The sequence below is a fragment of the Rhinolophus sinicus genome, linkage group LG05 (genome assembly GCF_036562045.2).
Source record: "Rhinolophus sinicus isolate RSC01 linkage group LG05, ASM3656204v1, whole genome shotgun sequence".
NCBI lineage: Eukaryota > Metazoa > Chordata > Mammalia > Chiroptera > Rhinolophidae > Rhinolophus > Rhinolophus sinicus.
The window spans coordinates 170,153,095-170,165,973 of record NC_133755.1 but is presented as its reverse complement, the minus strand read 5'-3'; positions in this window follow the sequence as shown (position 1 = coordinate 170,165,973).

Below are 12,879 nucleotides of genomic sequence, written 5' to 3'. Positions count from 1 at the left end.
ATGATCCTTCAGCATGATTTTTCCCTCCTGTATCTACCACACTCTGGCCTTCTCCTTGACTTGCTTCTGTGGTTTCCTACCTGTACTGCCTTCTCTTTGCATTTTGTTTTATTCAAACCTGTGCGTGGAGGCTTCTCTCAACCTCACTTTTTCTCTGTAGCACTTGCCTCCCATACCTATCCTTTCTATTGCTCTCCTCTTCCTTCCTAACATCCCATAGTATTTATTGTTTCATTGCACACATTTGACACTTGGTTATATCCTTTCTTGTACTCTAGCTCAGTTCTTCTCAAACTTCGATGGGCAGAGGAATTACCAAGTTCCTCAAAAATTAAAAATAAAATTACCACATGTCCAGCAATTTCACTTCTGAGTACATACTGTAAAAAATTGAAAGCAGCATCTCTAAGCGATACTGTACACCCGAGTCATAGCAGCACTATTCACAATAGCCCAAAGTGAAAACAACCCAAATGTACATGAATGGATAAGCAAAACGTAGCATATCTATATCTGCACACATACACACCCTGGAATATTACTCGGCCTTAAAAAGGAAGGACGTTCTAACATATCACACAACATGGATAAACCATGAGGACATTATGCTAAGTGAAATAAGCCTGTCACAAAAAAGATAAACACTGTATAATTCCACTTATGTGAGGTACCTAGAATAGTCAAATTCATAAACAGAAAATAGAAGGGTGGTAGCCAGAGGCTGGCAGAGGGAGAATGGAGAGCTATTGTTGAATGGGTACAGAATTTTAGATTTGCAAGACGAAAAGAGTTCAGGAGATTGATTGCAAAATAATGTGGATGCAATTTACACTACTTATCTGTACACTTAAAAATGGCCAAGATGGTAAATTTTGTTATGCATAAATTTACCACAACTTTTTTTTTTTTTTTTTTTTTTTTAAAGAATGATTTGGGAAGAGAATACAAGATGAAGGTTCCTAGGCCCACCCCTGAGATTCCTATTTTTGGCCTTTTTGTCTGGGTGGGAGGCAGATAGTCAGGACAAATCTATAGCTGCTTCTAGTTTTTGCATATATGTAAAGCATTGTCTCCAAGACCATAGATGCCTCTAAATAAAATGAAAGGGAATCAGGATTTCATGAATAGCTGGATGTCAAGCACTTATGTTTTACTCAAACAATAGATTTTACTATGGCTTATATATCAGACAACTGAGGATGAAAAACTGTGTGAATTGCCCATGATCATAAAGATAAAAAGCAAAAGAGCTGGAAGTTAAACCCAAGTGACAGAGACATTGCCATGTATGTGTTCACCGCACCATTTCCTATTCTTGAGCGCACAGGGAGACTAGGCTCCCAGCCTCAGTTGACCTGGCACTTGAATTCCTGCCAAGTGACTAAACTCTGGCCTATACAAAAGAAACTTAAAAATACCCTGCTCAGCTCCCTGTCTTTCCTTCTCCTGCCACGGCAAGTTTTAGGGGTGTGAATTCCAGGCGGTCGTCCTATGAGATGGAAAATGGCTGTCAGGTGCCTCAGACTTCAAAATGAATGTTTATTGTGTTAACCCACCGAGATTCTGCAATGTATTTGTTACTGCAGCATAGCCTACTTTATCCTGACTAGATCCATACTCTTGTCTTTCCCACGACAGTAGGCCACCTCCCGAGGTCCAGGACATAAACTTCTTACGTATTTTTTGTAGCACCAAATATGTTAAGCTTATAGCAATTTCCTCCCCCCAAAAAACCTTTTGGCATGATGTGGCTTAAGAGAGTGATGAAAATTCCAGGTTAAAAGAGAACGAGATGGAAAAACCTAGTCCCCTGGCAGTTGAAGCAGCTCCAAAATTTAAGCAATTTTTAACTTTAATTTCCGACTCCCACCTCATGTCCCCAGTTCTTTTTCTCAACTTGCTAGTGTTTTTCTAAACGCTCAGAGAGCCAGTGTTTTACTTTTAGCAAACCAAATGCAAAACAAAAAACTTAAGAAAAGGTTAATGATTATTTATAAATAAGTTATTGTTGCCCAATGATCCTGATGCTCAGAGTTGAGCGCATGTAGGGAAAATTAGATACATTCCTCAATAACCAAAGCCAACTCTAAGGTCCTCTGTGAAATAAGCCTGCCAAGCTGTAGAGGCTCTGAGGAACACATGGCCTCACACATGAAAACAGGAAATGGGAGTGGGAGACTTATGTTTGGGCAAGTGGAAGAAATGAAGACAAAGACCAAGCAGATTCCAAAGCTGGAATCCTCCAATTTATTATTTTGCAACATGTCATCTGAGGATTGTGTTTTCTCTTTGGCATGTGTGCGAATGGCAAAGATATCAGTGGTCCCTAATGTCTGTTTTCCTCTTTTTCTTCAGTAATAGGACCACCAATACTTAGCTGAGCACATGGCCATACTAAATAAAGACTGGATTTTCCTAGTCTCATTTGAAAGCTGTTTGTAGCTACCAGAGCTAAGTTCTGGCCATGGGATATGAGAGACAGTGATAGCCACAAATTCTAGGGTAGGTCCCTAAAGGAGATAGGGGATGTTTCTTGTGCCTGTTACCCATGTAGAATTGTGATATTGATACGATCGCCAGTGCTCCATCTTGGACCATAAGAATGAGGATCAGACACTTGGGTTGGTGGAAGAGGAAGCTGAAGACCCCTGGGGCCCAGAGGATCCTGGAGCAGCCATAAAAACCCTGAGCTGCCTACACCCAGACTTTTGCATGAGGGAGAAGTGCAGTCTATACCTTCTTATCACGTTTAAGCCACTGTGATTTGGGACCTTAAAGTTAGTGGTGAATTGGGTCTAACTAATACAGTGAGCAATTTCTAGCTTGGTTGAACATCTTGTGTATTGTCCAAAATGCATACACTTGGTCTATAACGCACACAAGCACTGATACATGTATGTCAATCTGTGGTTCACATTTTTTTTTTTTAAATGGTCAAGTGCTGGAAACTTTAGTTCAGAAATCCTTCCACTGTATATCTGCATCTGCAAAGGTGTAAACATATGTCAAACTCATAGTGTTTCATGGCAGTAAATAGTTTATGCCTCAGTCAAAATTTAAAAAGAATTAGGGTTTGTGTTAAACTAAAAACCAGGTTGTAATTTTGAGACTATAAACAAAGGTATCTTTGCTCTCAGTGCTATTTTGTTGTTTTAATTATTATGAGGTAACTGAGGATAAAACATGAATGAATCAAAGAATGTCTGGGAGTTTCAAAACATAAGCTCACACACACACACACACACACACACGTACACACAATTAAATAGTTTGTAAAGGTATTAGATTCATGTGTATTCCTGGTTAAATAGTTCCAATCCAGAAGGAAGGTTAAAGAAAAGGTTTAGGTTTCTAATAGTTTTACTTTACAAATTCAGAATGATACATGACATCAGCTTAAACAAGTCTTCTTGGAGCCCATTGTTATGTGACAACAAATACGCATTTTATGAAAGAATAAATGTGTGCATTTCAGCTTGGAAGTTTTTCCCCTTTCTTACCGCTAGAATTAGAGTCAATTAAATGTCTACGTGTGCCAGGCTCTATGCAACCCTCTGATGACAAGAAGATAAATGAGACATGGCCTGGACTGATGTCCAGAGTTCATAGAGGAGCCAAGTACATGGACACCCATAATGAGACACAGTATCTCTTCAAGTCCTGAACTCACATTATGAACAAAATACTCTGGAAACAAAAGGAAGCAGTCAATCCTATCTGTGGTGAGAGGAGCTAGCTAAGGAAGTCTTACAGAATGAGTAGAATTTCTCCAGGCATAGGAAGTGGAGGGGATATTCCAGAGAAAGAATAGCAAATACAAAGGAGTAAGGGATTGTTACATTCTGGAAATAATGGTGGTTAGGACACAGCTGTGAGACACAAGCCGCCAACACTTCTGGAAGAGTGTTTCGGTCCTCAAGGTGGGATCTGGGCAGCTCATCACAGGACATAGCACCCACTTTACCTAGTGAGACAGTTCATTTAGAAGCTATAAAAATGTTAGGAAACAGTTTTCTGTTTGAAACTAGTGAGTGGATAGAACATATTGCTTACAAACCTGTAAAGGCTCCTCGATGTGTTTAGGCTAAAATCCAATCCATGACGAGCCCTTCAGGCCCACTTGCAATCAATCTGGCACCAATCTACATTTCAAGTCTCATCTTCTGCCACACTCCCTCTCTTCATGCCCTACTTGTAGCTGCCATGCCAGAGGTGGTGTCTTTGCTAGAGCAGATAAACACAGCATCAGCTCCATGGTATGAAACCACTGATTGGATGTATGGTTTCTTTTCCACTTCTATTAGACAGGAGGATCAGAAAGAGTTCTTACAGATGGGATAGACAGAAGTCTATATTTACAGCATTGCCCCAAAACTATGTGAATTCTCCTGCCTTCACTCATAATATGTCCAGAGGGACCTGAACCACTTGGACGTTCCGTAGAATGCCACACTAGTCCATTACAGCAAAGACATTGTGTTCATCAGATGAGCAAGAAGTTGGCTAGCAGACCGAAGGCCTTGGTACGCTCCATAAAAGTGGGAGGTAAACTCTATGAAAATTCAGGGGCCCGCCACATCAGCGAAGTGTTTATGGGTGTGCCAGAAATTCCCATCAACTTAAAGGACACGTTATTGCATCAGTTAATTCTCAACACTAAGAAGGTAACACAGTTCTTGATAGGTCACTTCTGGCTCTGGAACCAGCATATTTCACACTTGAGAATGCTGCTTGGCCCATTTATTAAGTTCTACGCAAGGCTGTAAGATTTGAATCAGGCCAAGAGCAGGAAAGGGCTCTACATTAAGTCCAGACAGAAGTGCGAGCGTCCCTGACACTTAGGCCATGTGATCCAGCAGACACCACAGCACTAGAGGTATCTGTGGTGGGAAAAGTCACTGTGTGGAGTTGCAGGCAAGCTTCAACAGCAGAACCTTCAAGGTAGACCCTGGAGTTCTAGACAAAGACCATGCCTTCTATAGGAGAGAATTCTACAACCCTGGAAAACCATGTCCTGGTATGCTACTTGCCGCTGGTAAGGTGAGAGCATTTGAGCATGAGGCATTGAGAATCCATGTGCTTAGAGCTGCCCATCATGAGTGAGGTCCTATCAGACTCATCAAGTCAAAAGGTTGGGTAGCTCCAACAGCAATCCATTGTTAGATGGAGTCATACATTCAGGACTGGCAGAGAGCAGGGCAAAAGGGTATACATACAGGAGCTGCAGGCCGAAGTCATCAAAAACAGGAAAGTCTGAGAAACTGTCATAGCCAAGAGGAAACTAAGGAGACATGACAGCGAAATGTAAGGGGGTGGGTGGATGGGATCCTGGAACAGAAAAAGGACTAGGTAAAACTAAGGCTATCTGAATGAACTGTGGACTTTAGCTAATAATAATGTATCAGTATTTGTTCATTAATTGTAACAAACATAACATACTACTGTAAGATGTTAATAATATGGGAAATTGGGTGTGGGACGTGTGGGAATTTTCTATCTGCTTAATTTTTCTGTAAACCTGAAAATGTTTTAAAAATTAAATCTATTAATAAAAAAATAACGAAAATGAACTTTGACTCTTATTGACACATGTACAAAAATGGACTCTTACTGACATCATATACAAAAATTAACTTAGATCATAGAACTGAATCTAAAACCTAAAACTATATAAGTTCTAGGAAAAAAAAGAAGAGAAAATCTTTGTGGCCAAGGCTTATACAAAGATTTCTTAGAGCACAAAAAGCACAAACCTTAAAAGAGAAAAACTGATAAATTGGATTTCATCAAAATGAAAAACCTCTACTTTTCAAAAGACGTTGTTTAGAAAAATGAAAACATAAGTGACAGACTGGGAGAAAATGCTTTCAATACGTATAACTAACAAAGCATTTTCATCTAGAATATATAAAGAACTTTCACAATTCAATAATAAGAAAATAAATATTGTAATTCAGTGGGGGAAAACAATGGTCTTTTCAATAAATGGTTCTAGGTTAGTTAGATATCCTTAAGGGAAAAAAATGAACTTTGAGCTCCAACTCACACTGTATATATATTTTATATACATTTATAACATAGTCAATAGAATCAAATTTAATTAATCAAAATTAAATTAATCAAAATTAGTAATTCTTGTTCCTCAAAATAAATTTTAGTGAATATTGATATATTCTCAATGTATCATCCAAAAATATTTTCCATCTAGAATATGTAAAGAATTCTTAATGAACTGATGTTGCACAAAAGCTAATAAACATACAAAAAGTTTTTCAACACCATTAATCATCAGGGAAAATGCACATTAAAACCACAGTAGGTTTCCAACTACACATAAATCGTTGGAATTGCTGGTGGGAATGTAAAATGGTATTATCAGATTGGAAAACAGTTTGGCAATTTCTTGTAAAGTTAAATATACACATCATAAAACCTAACAAATTCTACTCTTAGGTGTTATATTAATCAGGATTCTATAAAGAAACAGAATCAATAAGGAGATATGTGTAAATTAGATAGATGATAGATAGATAGATAGATAGATAGATAGATAGATAGATAGATATAGAGATTTATTGTGAGGAACTGGCTCACGTAATTATGGAGGTTGAGAAGTCCCACCATCTGCGATCTGCAAGTTTGAAACACAGGAAAGCCACTGGTGTAGTGCAGTCTGGGTCCAAAGGCCTGAGAACCAGGAGACAGGATGGCAGGAAAAAAGGGGTAAATCCCTCCTTCCTCCACTTTTTGTTCTATTCAGGCCCTGGATGGACTGGATGATGGCTGCTCACATTGGGGAGCGCAATCTGCCTTACTGAAGCCACCAATTCAAATGTTAATCTCATCCAGAAACATCCTCACAACAAAATCCAGAAATAATGTTTAATCTGGGCATGCTGTGGCGAGTCAAGTTGACGCATACAATTAAGAATCATAAGCCATTAACCCACACAGGTGTTTACCCAAATAAGAGGAAAACTTATATCCACACAAAGACTTGTACACAGATGTTTGTAACAGCTTTGTTCATAACCTCCAAAGACTAGAAACAACACAAATATCCATCAGCAGGTGAGTGGATAAGCAAGTTCTGGTTTATCTATGCAATGGACCATTACTCATCAATAAGAAGGAAATATACACGCAGTAACGCAGATGAATCTTAAAAACATTGTGTAGAGATACAGATTTGAAAGAAGGCACAAAAGAATACATATGATTCCACTTATATAAAATTCTAGGAAAGACAAGTTTAATCTATGATGACAAAAAACAGACCAATGGGGTGGGGGATTAGGGAAATTCACTAGAATGGGGTCCAGGAAACATTTGGGGGGTGATAGCAGTGCTTTATATAATTGTGGTGGTGATTTATGGATGTAATAGTCAAAACTCATCAAAATGTACACTAAAAATGGGTACATTTTATTGTAAGTAAACCCTACCTCAATTTAAAAGTTTATTTTTTAAAAAATGGTTCAAACAGTTCATACTCCTACCCACAACATACAAGTGTCCATTTCCTGATAGCCTCTGTATCACTAGTTATTACTGTACCTTTAATTTTTTGGTAAAAAGTGTAGTTTCCAACTTTTGAGATAAACTTCTGTGGATTATGTAGTAGGTCTCCAAGAATGAAGACCACACTACAGAATTATAGCCTAAAAATCATTGCAAGTGAAGCTATTGCTGATGAGAAAGAGCTACTAGGGTGATCACGCATGCATCTTCATGGTTTTCTTTCTAAATAATTATCCTAATATTCTACTTTTCTCTAAGAATTTCAACATTTCTGGTTCATTCCAATCTTGTAGTCAATATCCGTCTTTTATTGTCACTATGCTTTTTCTTACCAAATCCTGGGTTCATATAAGGATGGCAGAACTTTAGGCTGAATTATAGAAATAACACTACAGAGTTGCTTTAGCCCAAGCAACTTCTGTCAGCATCCTCCTTCCCTTTTGACATGGACAATCGCTGTTTCCTCAATCTTATGAAAAGTGTTAACATAAATGCTGCTTCAGGACAGCCCCCTGCCCCCAGCCTCCCCCTTTCCATAAGCTTTTCCTATATGGGAATGCTAGAGCTGTGGTCAATCTTAGAAATCACATGGTCTAACCCTCACATTTTACAGGTAAGAAAACTATCTATAGTCACCCAGCCAGTATTAGCCAAGCAGGATCCAGAATTTCAGACTCCTAACTCCTAGACTACCACTATTTCTACTATCCTCCTTTGCTCCATTAGTCAGCAGAATTGCAACTCACATAAGGCCTTCAGATGTGGGTACCCAAAATTGCAGTCCTTCAGATGGCAAAGCTTTGGGAAATATTGAAAATACACGCTATCATGAGCTTATCCAAATAGCTTTGTCTGAAGAAAAAAGTATGCTTGTGATTTTTAAGATTTCACAATGAGATAATGTACTGGAAGATACCCAGTGACATCTGTAAGTAGGGCAAAAATATTTGTCTAGTGCAATGATTATATGTTTGTTTTAAAAAACCCTGGATTCTGACTTTATTTTGGCATAATTTTTAATAGTGTCTTCTGTCACTCTGAAAAATGTCCTAGTTTGAAAGATACATTATAGTCACTGTAATTACATAGGATTTCTGGTTAATAAGCAGTCTTTTCCCATCTGCTAATTTTTTATTACTAGAAATAAGTCTTAGGTGAGAATGGTTTGTAATCACCTTCTAAATCATGCTAGGTTAGAAAAAAATAGCACAATTCTCTCTTTTGCTAATTTAGAAAGAAAAAACAAAAACAAAAAAACAAACAAACAAAAACTCAGTTGCTCAGTTTGTTCAAGGATTCCCTGGAAATAGTGCTTTTCAAACCTTCTCAGATTCCAAGTGTTCATCCATCTGCTCTTTATAAGTAAATTATAGTCCCACTCTGGAAGAAAATATTTTTGATGGAATGTGGTATTAAAGCTCATCAAACCTAACTCGTATACAAATTGAAGGGTTTAGAATCTTGCTACCCACGGAATCCCAAGTTTGACGCATGTGCTGTACATATGCATTTGTGAAATCTCATCTTATTATAACATTTGGCTGAGTGGGGCTAAGAGGAAGTCCTGACTTGGAGCATTCTGGAAACTGCCTCATGCGAAGAGGCCAGGTCTGACTGAAGATGTCCCTTCTTGGTGTGCTGCTTCAGACCATAAAACTCCTTAGGACAAGGAACTGTGACTTTCTCTCTGAATTTCTCATTTACCAATCATGGAGCTTTCAACCACGAATTTCTCTACAGGCATTGATCCAATGAAGGACTCTTTCATTCAATACAGGCTGGTGAGGTAAGGCAGTGAATTCATTTCTGAGGGCTCCCATAACCAATGCCACAGACTGGGTGGCTTCAGCAACAGAAATTTATTTATTCACAGTTCTAGAGGCCGGAAGTCCAAAATCAAGGTGTCCTCTGGGTTGGTTTTATTCTGAGGCCTCTCTCCTTGGCTTGTAGACAGCCGTCTTCTCCCTGTGTCTTCACCTGGCCTTTCCTCCCTGCGTGTCTGTATACTAGTCTCTACTTTTTATAAGGATACCAGTCAAATTAAAATGACCTCATTTTAACTTAATTACCTCTTTAAAAGCTCTCAGCGCTGTTCCTTACTGGCTGTGTGGCCTAGGGCAAGTTACTTAACCTCTCTTCATCTGTTTCCTCATTTGTAAAACAGAGATAATAATGATGATAATAATAATTATGATAATACCTACTTCAAAGGTCTATTACCAGAAGAAGAGTTACTATATATAAAGTACTTCGGATAGTACCTGGAACAGAGTAAGTGCTGTATAAGTATTTGCTACTATAGTCATATTAATATTGCCATTGTTATTAATGAAAAGAGAATCATTTAGTTTGGTTCCACGCTGTCATAATTCCAATCAATCCCCTCAGTGCACCGCCCTGCGTGGGGCTTCACGGGGCCCTCTGACTTGTCCTGCCTCTCAACCAGTGGCTGCCCACATCTAGGTCACATGTCACTGGTGTCCAGGCCGCAGACTCCCTGGGCCACAGAACCCACTGAATTCCTTCTCACCCGTGTGTGTCCTGTAGGGTTGGAGGCAAAAACAAGGGTCGTAACCATCCTCTCCAAAAAACAGTGCAGTGAGGAGCTTGGAAAGGAAGCCTTTGTGCTTTTCAATATTAAAGCACAAGCAGGGGAAGGACAGGCGTGGAGAGGAAGGTGAGAGGGGAGGTAAGGGAGGAGGGAGGTAGGGAACCTGGGAAGGGGGTGGGGGTTGGAAAGAAGATGGGGGTAGGGAAGAAAGAGCCCAGGGAGGAGAAGAGTGAAGGGGGGAAGGGAGAATCCACAGAAGCCAGTTAATGAAAGCTCCAGGTCAGATCTGGGAGCTTTTCCAGTGACTCCCCCACATAAAAACAACCCATGGCTGCCAGCTCCCCAGCACCAGCTGTTTCCACTTCCGTAACACATGTCCAGTCACGTAAATTGTTTACTAACTTCACATCCAGAATTTTTTAAATAGAGGAAAACCTGGGGCTCATCTACACCAACCAGAAGAGCAGAGATAAGAGGGGAAAAAAATTCAACAACAAACAAAACGAAAAAGCAGAATGATACAAGAGAAACAAAACACATTTCCCTTCACTTTTATGGCTTCCTGAATTAGCAAGGAAACCTGTCTCAGATCTCCAGGTTAACACCAGGTTGCACCAGGTTAACTAAGCACACGTCTGACTTCTAGAGTGAACTGGATAACCAAGAATTGGGGAAGAGCTAGTGTACAGCAAGCCATGGCAAGAGCATGAAAAATACCATATTTGAAAGCCTAGCTCACAGGGAATGGACACTTCAATTTACGTCATATAGTGTTAAGAGAACAGGGTCCCAAGCCAGATTTCCAGGTTGAGTCCCAGGTCTGCTGCTTAGGAGCTGTGTGACCTGGAGTGAGTTACTTAACCTCTCTGTGCCTCATCTATCAAATGGGGATAATAATAGTATCTACCTCAGGGGTTGCTGTGGGTAAAATGAATTAATATAAGGCACTTAGAATAGTGTCTGGCATTTACTAGCCACTGTAAGTGTTCACTTTTTAAATTACATATACTCATAAATTATTACCTAATTTTAAAAGCATGAATTTATTACAGCTCTTTGATATTTGTAACACAGATTTATCATGGGATTCTGGTTTAATATGATGCCAGACCTCACATTCCTGCAGTATCTTTTGTCAACTTCCATGAAACGAATATTGCTTCCCCCTCACACCACCAAAATAAAACAAATAATACAAAATAATACAAATAATACAAAAGGTTCCCCTTTTTTACTTCCATGTACAAGTAAAATTGCAAATTTTTTGGATAGTAAATGTAAGAAAAGGCTACAGGCCCAAAGCAGATAAAATTTCTGTAAACATCATCAACACTGATGAATTGAGAAGTACCTTCTTCGTACTTCCATCCTGGGGCTGTGGCCAGGATAAGGGGAGTGGATTGGAGGAAGCAAATAAAAAATGTTTACTATATATATGCACTAACTGTAAAATAAAAAAATTGAACTTTCTAAAAATCATGGTGCAACCAGGCTAGATTAATATTTAGATGGAATTAATGTTTGGATGTGGACGAATTTTACTATTGAAGTAAAGATACCGTTGGGGGTAAGATTGGCCAATATAATCATCTCCTGTTTTCCTCGGTGTAGCTTCTGTGTGGCCAAGTAAGGTGGAGTGAATATACCGGGCAGAGTACCCTTAACGGAGCAGATTTCGTCAACCATCGTTACTGCTGAAATGCCGTGTCTTTGATAAATATTTAGTGCTTTGACTGTTTAAGTATTGAAAGAATGTGGCTAGAAATGTATTTTCTGTCCATTTTGGGAAAAGAAATATTCTTTTAGGCTTTTAGACCAACTGACATAATGTAGCTCAACATTTAACTTTTGTTTGATTTTTAAGTTCTTATATTTTTCCCCCACCTGCATTTTTAGAAGAGTATGTATCCTGCTAGGGGCTTCAAGTCTGACCTTTATATACAATGTTACTGCCCATTTTTATGAGTTCAATGTTTCTTTGTGTACAAATCTGTGTTGCAATTATAAGTGAGAATGGCTTGGATCCACTGGCGACCAAGGTCACTGTCCTGGGTGGGAAGGGACAATTTTCCCTTAAAGACACTGCTCATAAAAAAAAAAAAAAAAAAAAAAAAAAAAAAAAAAATCAACCTATCAAGACAGGTACTTTTAGAAGGTGAACCAGTGTGCTGGGGGTCCTGGGGGTCCACTGTCACCCAATCACAAAGGGAAGAGAGCTGCCAGCCCACTGGTTACCGATTCGCATAGCAACAGGGACTCCCACATTCATTCATTTTAACCAGTATTCCTGAAAGGCTGGCTGTGTGCCAGGTACTGCTCTGGGCAGTGAGAGCAGAGGAATGAGCACAACATAGACAGACAGCCCCTACCCTTATGGCGCATGGATGCTTATCAGGGAATCAGAACATAAACACACAAGGGGGCAAATATAAACTACTTTGTAAGAGGCGGTAAGGTGCTAGGACGATAAATAAAGCAGGTAGGGAGCTGGAGAGTAAGGACAAGTAAGATATGTCGGATCACGCCAGTCCTCTGCTCAACCTCCACCCTCCAACCCCAGGGCTCTGTACATTACCGTGGGGAAAAATACTTGAAAAATTCTACAAAGTTCTACGTGACCTGGCCCTTCTCCTACAACCTCTCTGACCTCACCTCCTGCTTCTCTTTCCTTCTCTCACCTCACCAGCTACACTGGCCAAAATGCTGCTGAGAGAAACTGCCAGACGAGGGTATCACTATTGCCAGGCATATTACAGCCTCAGGGGCCAGCAGATTCCTCGGCTTTGGCCTTCTTTCCTAGACATCTG